This window comes from Arachis duranensis, chromosome 10 (genome assembly GCF_000817695.3).
Source record: "Arachis duranensis cultivar V14167 chromosome 10, aradu.V14167.gnm2.J7QH, whole genome shotgun sequence".
Taxonomy (NCBI): Eukaryota; Viridiplantae; Streptophyta; class Magnoliopsida; order Fabales; family Fabaceae; genus Arachis; species Arachis duranensis.
In genome coordinates, this window is record NC_029781.3 from 8567336 (window position 1) to 8576376 (window position 9041).

The 9041-nt window shown below is 28.2% G+C and overlaps 1 long non-coding RNA gene across 1 annotated transcript; it reads left to right on the plus strand.

The window, feature by feature from the left end:
- Positions 1 to 4285: 4285 nt before the first annotated feature.
- On the plus strand, positions 4286 to 6863 carry LOC110276362 (uncharacterized). The gene is made up of 3 exons (XR_002369009.2): positions 4286 to 4537; positions 5018 to 5128; positions 6734 to 6863. It is a non-coding gene; the product is annotated as an uncharacterized LOC110276362 (long non-coding RNA).
- Positions 6864 to 9041: the final 2178 nt, after the last annotated feature.

A 9041-nucleotide genomic window follows, 5' to 3' on the forward strand; every position in this document is an offset into this window, starting at 1 on the left:
TTTCAGGAAATGGGGCGGCACTAGCTGGGCGCGCTTCATGATTTCTTAAAAGTAATTCAATGTTGCGTTCAGCAACAAGAAGGCAAGAAATTAACTCAGAATACTTTTTAAATTCTTTTTCTCGATACTGCTACTGCAGGAGCACATTCGAGGCATGGAAGGTTGAAAAAGTTTTCTCTAACAAATCGGACTTGAGGAAGTATCACCGTCTTTTGATGATTGTAGCTTTTTTCAAGGTCTTTCCACAGATCTGCAGGATCTTTTAATATGAGATATTCATTTTTCAATCATACGTCAAGATGACGACGAAGAAAAATTATGGCTTTGGCTATATTCTTCTATGATGTATTATTTTCAGCTTTAATGGTATCTCAAAGATCCATTGAATCAAGATGGATTTTAACATCTAGTATTCATAATAAATAATTATTTTCAGATATATCAAAAGTATTATATTCAAGATTAAAGAGATTCGACATAATAAAAATTTGTTACTTGAAGTCTTCCTAAAATTTCGTTAGAGTTTCGTGCTGATAACGTGTTATAAAATAACTAAATAAATAAATAAATAAGGAAGAAGTAACAAATAAAATAAAAAAATATAATTAGAGAAAGAGAAAAAAATGTTTTATTACTTTTGTTGTAGTATATATTACTTCAGAACAAACCCCTATTTATATACATATAAGGGATCACCTTTTTTAAACTTCATTAATAATAATCTCTCTTGCAACATTAAAAAATGGACATTCACCTCATATTCTACTCACATTTATCACAACACTTAATAATTTTATGTGAGATGAAAAATGAGCATTAGAAGAACAAATCACACTCACTACTACTAACTAACTTTACTTATATACTACATTATTTGCCTATAATCATTACCAACTTGCACATGCTTAACAGCATTGCTGACTAGACATTGTAACTGCATAACTGACTTATTGATCAATTAATACTCTACATAACTGACTAGACATTGTAACTGCATAACTGCATAACTGCGCCAGTAGTGTGCTTTTAGTGTCAAGTCTAACTAACGCATGTAATATTGACTATTACTCCTCGAATATCTCAGTTTTCAAACCTCAATTAATAGATGTTCCCACTTCTTTTTGCCTTGACATTGTACTGCAATTAGCATATCCCATAACTCGGATTTAGTTCAAAATTTGAATGAAATTATTTCTGTTTTTGTTAGTGTAAACTAGAAGTTTCTCTAAATATATTGAAACGGACTTATACTTAATTAAATAACGATCTTTTCCTTAAATAATAATATTTTTTTGTCTAATCATTATTTTGTACAAATAAAAAATAAAAATGTTTTTATTTTTGTTATTTACTTCCAACGTATAACATGTTAATTGATTTTTACAAGTACAAAGAAAAAAGCGTTTATTTGTTTATGTATATAAGTAAAACATGTTTTTTTAAAAAAGAAAAATCGTATTTACTTGTTTATGTATATCATGTTAGTTATTTAATTTGTACAAATATAAAAGAAAGAGAGTATATTTACTTTTGTCCAAAGTTCTTTTACCCGTATATATGTTTCTCATGTTTACTGATTCGAAATTCGTATTTATTTATCTATGTATAAATTCAGTTGAGTTGGAAATTAGCTTCCATGTGAAAATGTGAAACTAAATTTTATTTCTTTCGTACTACCTGTTATTTATTTAATTTCTTCTTTTAACAATTCTGGTAGAAAATTAAGAGAGAGTTCAGCTAATTTCTACCAACTTTTTAATAGACTGAACCTCAAAATTCATCTTAATAAAAATAAATTAATATATATTGATTTTTTTCTGTTAAGTATCATAATGTTTTTTTTCATATCGAATAAATATTTTTTTATATATTTTTCGAATTTTTTGTATTACAAATGTGAATATCTCTATTTTTTAATAATTTCATATTTTTTTAAAATTTTATAGATATCTAATTATTTTTGTCAAAATATAACTGGATATTTTTTTGTTAAGTATTAGGATGTTTTTTTTATTAAATGAATATTTTTTTTATATTTCTGTAATTTTTTTGGAAGCAACATTTTTGGTTTCTGTGTAACTACCAGGCATCATTGCAGCTGGCGATTGTGATACAGGCCAAGAGGGAACTGCTGAAGTGATATTTTGTAAAATATGGGGTTTGGACTCTGAAATTTGTGTGGGTGTTTGGAGGCTACAAGCCCATTAAAATGCCTGCTCTAAATCCTGTTTAAGTTCAACGGGAGAATCTAGAATTCTGGCTGTATGTGTATTTTGTAGAGAAAGATCAAAGTTAGACAGCATGGTCAATAGTATGTCAAATTAACTATTAATCAATTACCTAGAGAGAAAAAAAGGATAAACAATTAATCCCAATTTATCTTTTATTTTAGTTGCAGGGAAAGCAATTGAAGGTGTTCCCGCATCTGATTTTTGAAAAGCAGATTCTGTCATCATAGAAGTTTAAATCTTTTCTTTTTTCAATGAAGAGAATGATCCATTCTAGTTTGATTTCTGCTGTGAGAGAAAGAGGTTTGTGTATATAGTTGTTAGAGGTGAGTAGATTAATATAAGAGAGAAGAAGAAAGTTTTATAGATTTTAATTAGGTTTTTACTTAATCAATTTTAAATTTTTAAATTTTAAATTTAAAAAATTTAAAATTAATTATTAATATAATTATAATTAATTAAATTATTCCATTCTTGATTAATTAAAAGTTAGTTCATATACTTTTCCTTCTCATTTAGGCATGTAACATCTGACATGGAACTATGAAAGTTCTTAATAAAGTATTGTGTATGGATCAATCATAATTGAAATTGGTCAAACCCTTATCTACTACTTGTATAATGACCGTGACTTCTGAAGCCACGCGTCAGTCTCTCAATTAACCAGAATAAAAAAAAGAAGGAAATGGGGAGTAACGTAAACACGTTACATTCTGCCTTCATCTTTTTTCTCTGTTATTTCTCTTTCGTTTTTTGAAACCCTAAATCCCACATTCCCCTTCTTTTTCTCATAGATAGCCAACTTAGTCCTCGGCTCTCTCTCTCGCTTGAAATCTCTAAATTCCATCTTCTTCTTCGTTTTCTCCTCGGTAACCCACACCATAGTTGTGTCTTTATCCCGTTTGGCCATTAAAGCACTCTTTATTGGTCTCACGCAGTCTCAAACCCGCATTTCATCAACCCTAACTCACCGAACTAAGCTGACTCTCAAACCCGCATTTCCTCAAGTCACATGTGCAAACCCTAGCCCACCGAGCTAAGCGGGTTTTTCGTCTGAGAGAACAATCATGGGGATGGCGCCGGTTTGTTTCAACAGATGAGATTAGGCGATGATGAGCAACTACAGTCTCCGTTGCGGGCTTCAGCCGCGAACGAACGTCAACAACCTTGGTGAGAGATGCGCGGTCGAGATCTCAGGAAGCGCTCTCGTCGTGCAGTGATTCTCGCGTTCTCTTACCTTGTTTGGTACTGGATCTTTAATCTCTTTGATTTAGGGTTTTCTTTGTGTTTTGGGGTCTTTGATTTGATGTTTGGTGTGTGACAGAAGAGAATGAATGCCTTGATCTGTGGTTGTCGTCGCCTCTGTCGCTGTTTCTCCCAAACCCTATGGATTCAACTCCGATCTTCACAATATGGTTAGTATATTGTTTGCAGTCGTCGTTTCTTCTTCTTCATTTTCGTTATTTCATTCAATTTGACGCCTAGAAAACTAACCTAATTTCATTGGTAGCAGGTCATTTTATTTTAATTGCAAAATATAGTTGCTGAATTAATCTTCAATTTTTTTACCGTATTTAAAGGAGTGAAAAAAATTAAGTTAATGTGTTTATAATGTGTAATTTTGGCCGCTGATTTTTTGTGTTGTTTGTCTGTTTCGCATATCTTTGAGTTTTTTATTTGTTTGTTTATTTATTTTATTCTAAATAAAATATCTAAGAAAGTGGCGTTTGGATTTGTCAGGGGCTGGATTCAAGTTTTAGTCATCTGATATATCTTTGCCATAATGATTTAATTTATGTCCTATTAAAATAGAAATTCTCATTGTAATGCCTTTTTATGTAAATGCAGCTTATTGAAGGAGGATGTGAAGCTCCAAACTTATTGAAGGAGGATGTGAAACTCCAATCCACATGGTAACTCACCTTTCTTTATATTTATTTTAGACTAACTATGAATTGTGCATTTATTCACTCTGTGCTTACATCTTTGATTGATGATGTCTTTTACTACATATTCTTTTAGTGTTCAGCTACCACATGTTGGAGACAGTAGGTTCTTTTATGGCATCCCCTCATTGAGTTTTCAGAAATATCTCATGAACTGAAGACAATATACACGAATGACGTTTCATGATTTCTCAACCACTCCTAATTTGATTTTATTTGATTTGCTGTGCCTCAACTTTGTTATGAACATACCTATTAAGAGAGTCTCATTGCTATTATCATGAACGCCCGTTTGGCAAAGGATGATGCGGAGTTGGGATTGAGGTTCAAACAGCAACTGTGCCATTTGTATCAAGATCATAGGTTACTCTGACCTGCCCGTAAAATTTGTTCCTAATATTTTATTGTTAGATAGCTTACTGTATTTGTCTTTTATTAATTATATTGCTGATTTTTTTATTGTTTTCATGTCTTATGTCAGTTCTTAGACATTGAGAATTCGAGGTTGCGATTGACCTGCATTGTAAATGTGTTAAGCAATCCCTTTATGTGTTAGCTATTAGGAATAGTAAACATATCAATAAAGAATTTAAAATGGCTTATAAGAATTTCTTTATTTTTTGTGTACTTACCTGATTTGTAGAATTGTTGTACATAGAAGTAAACCAGTTTTCAATTTTGATTATTTGTGAGCAAAGTTTGTGAAATAAAGAGTGAAAAAGCTAGACGTTACAATCCCATCCCAACTCCTTCGTTCTACCAAAAGTATCCCTTTTTAATTATAATCACTTTCTTTTCGATAGTTTGCTATATTATACTAATAATATTTGTTAATTTTTGCAGAAGAAAGTGTCGGGCTTCATTTCCAAGTGTTTGGTACCCACTAGCATCTTTAAAGGAATATGGATATGAATTGTATTGTTCAAAGGAGGTCTTTGTCACCAATCATTTAAAGTAAGCTCACTTACATTCTTTCCCTTGTAGTATTATTTTGTTACAAAAGAATAGTGGATTAAATGATATATCAAAATGGATACAACATATCTCAATTGCAGGTCTTTCTTTGGGACAATCCTAAAATACACCAATAAAAAATCGAGTATTCCAATAAATATATATACATCTTTTAATTTCTGTTTGTTTTTTGGAAATTGACACTTATTTTATTTTTTCATACGTTAATTGTAAAAAAAATACAACTTTTTTCTATCAGTATAGTAATTACATATATTGAACTTTTATATAATAAAAAAGTGATTAATTTATATGTAACTATCAATTTTATTATTAAAATAATATAGATTTTAAATGAATTGAAAATGTTATATGCATTTAACACATTTCTCCTATTTCAATATCACTTAAAAATAATTATGTATCTTCATATAAATTATTATATACACGTTTATAAGTCATGTTTTGAAACTCAACTTATAAGTCTTAGAAATACAGATTTTTTATTGACTTTCATATGTCTACTTTCAAATGGCGGGAAATAGTCAGACAGAGTCTAATATATTTAATATATAAATACTCTGCTGGATAATTAATGCAACACTAAGATAAGTTGTAAACCACATCCAAATAGAATAAGTGAGGAGAATACACATGGTTCTCAACTATTTGGGCAACCCTGCAATGTAAATAATTCTGTCCTATTGTTTGACGCTCAAATAACCCAAAGTAAGCTAGAAAGTAGATCATTTCCAATCAGTATAATATTTAGAAACCTTCAATTTTAATAAAATTACACAAAATTGTCTCATGCACGAAAATGCATTTATGTGGTTAACTTCTAATTGTATCTTGCACAGCTATTAGTAATCTTTTCTCATCAACATCAACTATAAAGAATCATATCAATCAAAGATTGCAGCCATCAAGAATAGGAAGGTATATCAACTCTTCACAAAGCACTTTAACAAATAATTCTGCTTCTCATTAAGTTTCTATCAACAATTGCGGTAATTATTAATTAATTGATTCATCTTTTTCTCTATAATTATTAATTCAGTAGCCTATTTTATTTTTCTCAAACATTTCATGTATTCAAAGATCCGTTTCTCATTTTGAATACATATTGTTGATATATATGACCTATATTTTTTAGATATCAATGCTACCCCGCATGTAGAAAAGATTTGTTTACAACCTAGAAATATTGACAACTAAAGATGAACTCTTGAAAACTTAGTTGAGAGTATATTTAGTGCTCGATTTGAAGGTCCGTTCGTTATTGATTTATTTTCATAACATTACAGGAGATGATGAATTCCATGAATGTTACTTTTAAAAAGAGTACATTGGAGGTAATTTTTCATTATAAATAAATAATAAAATTAGATCTTTTAAGTTTTTTCCTTTAATATTTATATATTTGTTTGTTCTTAGCTGTAGAAACCAACATCTTGCTTCTCTCTGTGTCATGTTTATTAGGCTGTTTCTTCTTTTTGTTGATTTTATACTATTTACATGGAATTTTATTTATGTTATTGGTGCAATATTAATAATTTTAGATGTTAGGTATTAAAAAACATGAACCTTTTGTGCATCTTGCAGGTAATCCTAATCGTGTATCAAAGTGGTTTTTATATTCTTTCTCGGATAATAGATTATAACAAGGTAAAGGTCTCAACTCTCAAGATGTTGTCCAGGATTGCATTTAATAATAACAATACTTGCTGTGAGGAGCTGGAGTAGAAGAAAAAGCATGGGAAGTTACCAGTCATCATGGTTGCTATTAAGCCACATTAAATATTAATGATCTTGAATAGACTTAATTTTTGTTTGAGCAAACAATTCAGGCTATGCTTGAAAACAAGAATAAATTTTGATGCATATCCAGTAGGATATATACAAGACTGTATCATTGTATTGCTAACTTGAATGTTTTACTAAATTAATGCTAAATCTTAAATGCCATTACATTATTCATGTAGTGAGTTTTATATACTTAAAAAAGGTTATGTTGTTATAAATAAGATTATACTTAAATTGTCTACTTCTGTTTGATGACTTATTTTAAAAAAATTTATACGGTTTTAAATTTTGTAATTGTCATTTTTATTGATTTTTTTCATTTATTTTGGCTAATATTGGATATAAAAGTTATTATAAAATTGTGTGTATTGACTTTGTTGTATGTTCAATATGTTACGGTGAAAATTATTGCATGTAAAATAGATGCATGAATTTAAGTTTTCTAAAAGTAAACAAGGATATAGTAGAATGAAAGGATAGTTACATATTTGTACTTATGGAAATATATATTAACAAATACAGAAAAGACAAAAAACATTCTTAAAAAATAATATTTTTTCGAAAGCCAAAATTCTGGAGAAAGTCCAAAGAAAAATGTCCTTTTAAAGTCAAATTATTTAGCTGCTGTGATAAATGACACAAAGAGTAGTATATAAAAAATGCAGTCAAAAGATGAGTTATCTATACGGAAAAGATATAAATGGATATATATCTTTTTTATTAACAGTTATGATTTCTTTTTATCATTTTTAATTTGAATCTTTTTTTTGATAGTGTATTTTTTTGAGACCATCAAAGTACTTAATCTACTCATAGCCAAAATCTTATTCCAAAAACAATAATGATTGATAATTTGACAATGAAACAATTAAAGTTTTTTCTTTCCTTTTTAATCTAAAAAGGCTATTTTTTGTTTTATATATATATTTTTATTATAGTTCTATTTAATTATTTTAATTTTATGCAAATTAGCAATTACTCAAGATTCCATAATACAAATATAAAGAAGGTATTCTATGCTTTCTATTTTATAATAAAAATTTTCAATAACAACATAATCTATTACTTTTGAATTAGCCACTTTTATTATTATTGATATCTTTTTTAAATGTATTACTCTTTTCTTTTCCAGCTTAAATTATTAATTAGTGTAAAAATAAAAGAGCACTATTGGTGATTAAAAAAATAATATAATATAATTTAATATAGAATAAAGTACTCCTTTAATTTTTAATATTTGGATAAAATAGTAAAAAATTCAGAACATTATTCATATTTTTACATCACTTATGAATAGTAACATAACATAGATCTTTATTTAGTATATTAAACTTTTTTCAAATTCTATTAACAATCTTTCATTTTATGCTGTCTTGGTTAGATTGCTTTCAAATATTTTAAATTTGTGTTAAATTATCATCTTTCTATCCATTTATATTCCAAGTTGATGCAAAAACTAAAAAATATTACTTAACAAAGCAGTGGATATTTATAGTTACTCATATTTTTTTCTAATTTTTTATTACAACATAGATTTAAATGAGTGTATCAATTTTTATCATCTTCTTATCTTTTATATTTCTTTTATTTATTGTGTTTTTTTATTGTTTACACCATTTTTTGAAATTTTGTATTTTTAATTAAAAGAGAGTACAGAGTACAATATAACTAAATCATTCTATGGCTCTTTTTTTTATTCTATTTAAATCGGTCAAAAGACCATTATATATGTTACATATAATATTAGTATTCAATACAATGTTTTAACCAAAACAGTTACACCATTTAAACACTACTATTATCAACGCGTATGCGCGGAGTCTCTGTTAGTATTTTATATATCGAGAAAGGGAGATGTTACTATACTAAAAAAGATTTTTTAATAGACGTTGTTTTTATTTTTCTTAATGTGGTAGAAACACGTGTTCTCTTAAAACATTTATTACTTCTGTATGTGTTACAGTCGAAGACAGTAAAAAATTCCACAATTCAGTAGCGGCGTGAAAATTAAGGTTTCTAATCAAATAAATTAGAAGTAACAGTAAATTAATTGTAGGTTAAATATCATGTAATGTAATGTAATTGGTTTTTGATTTTTAACGTTTGG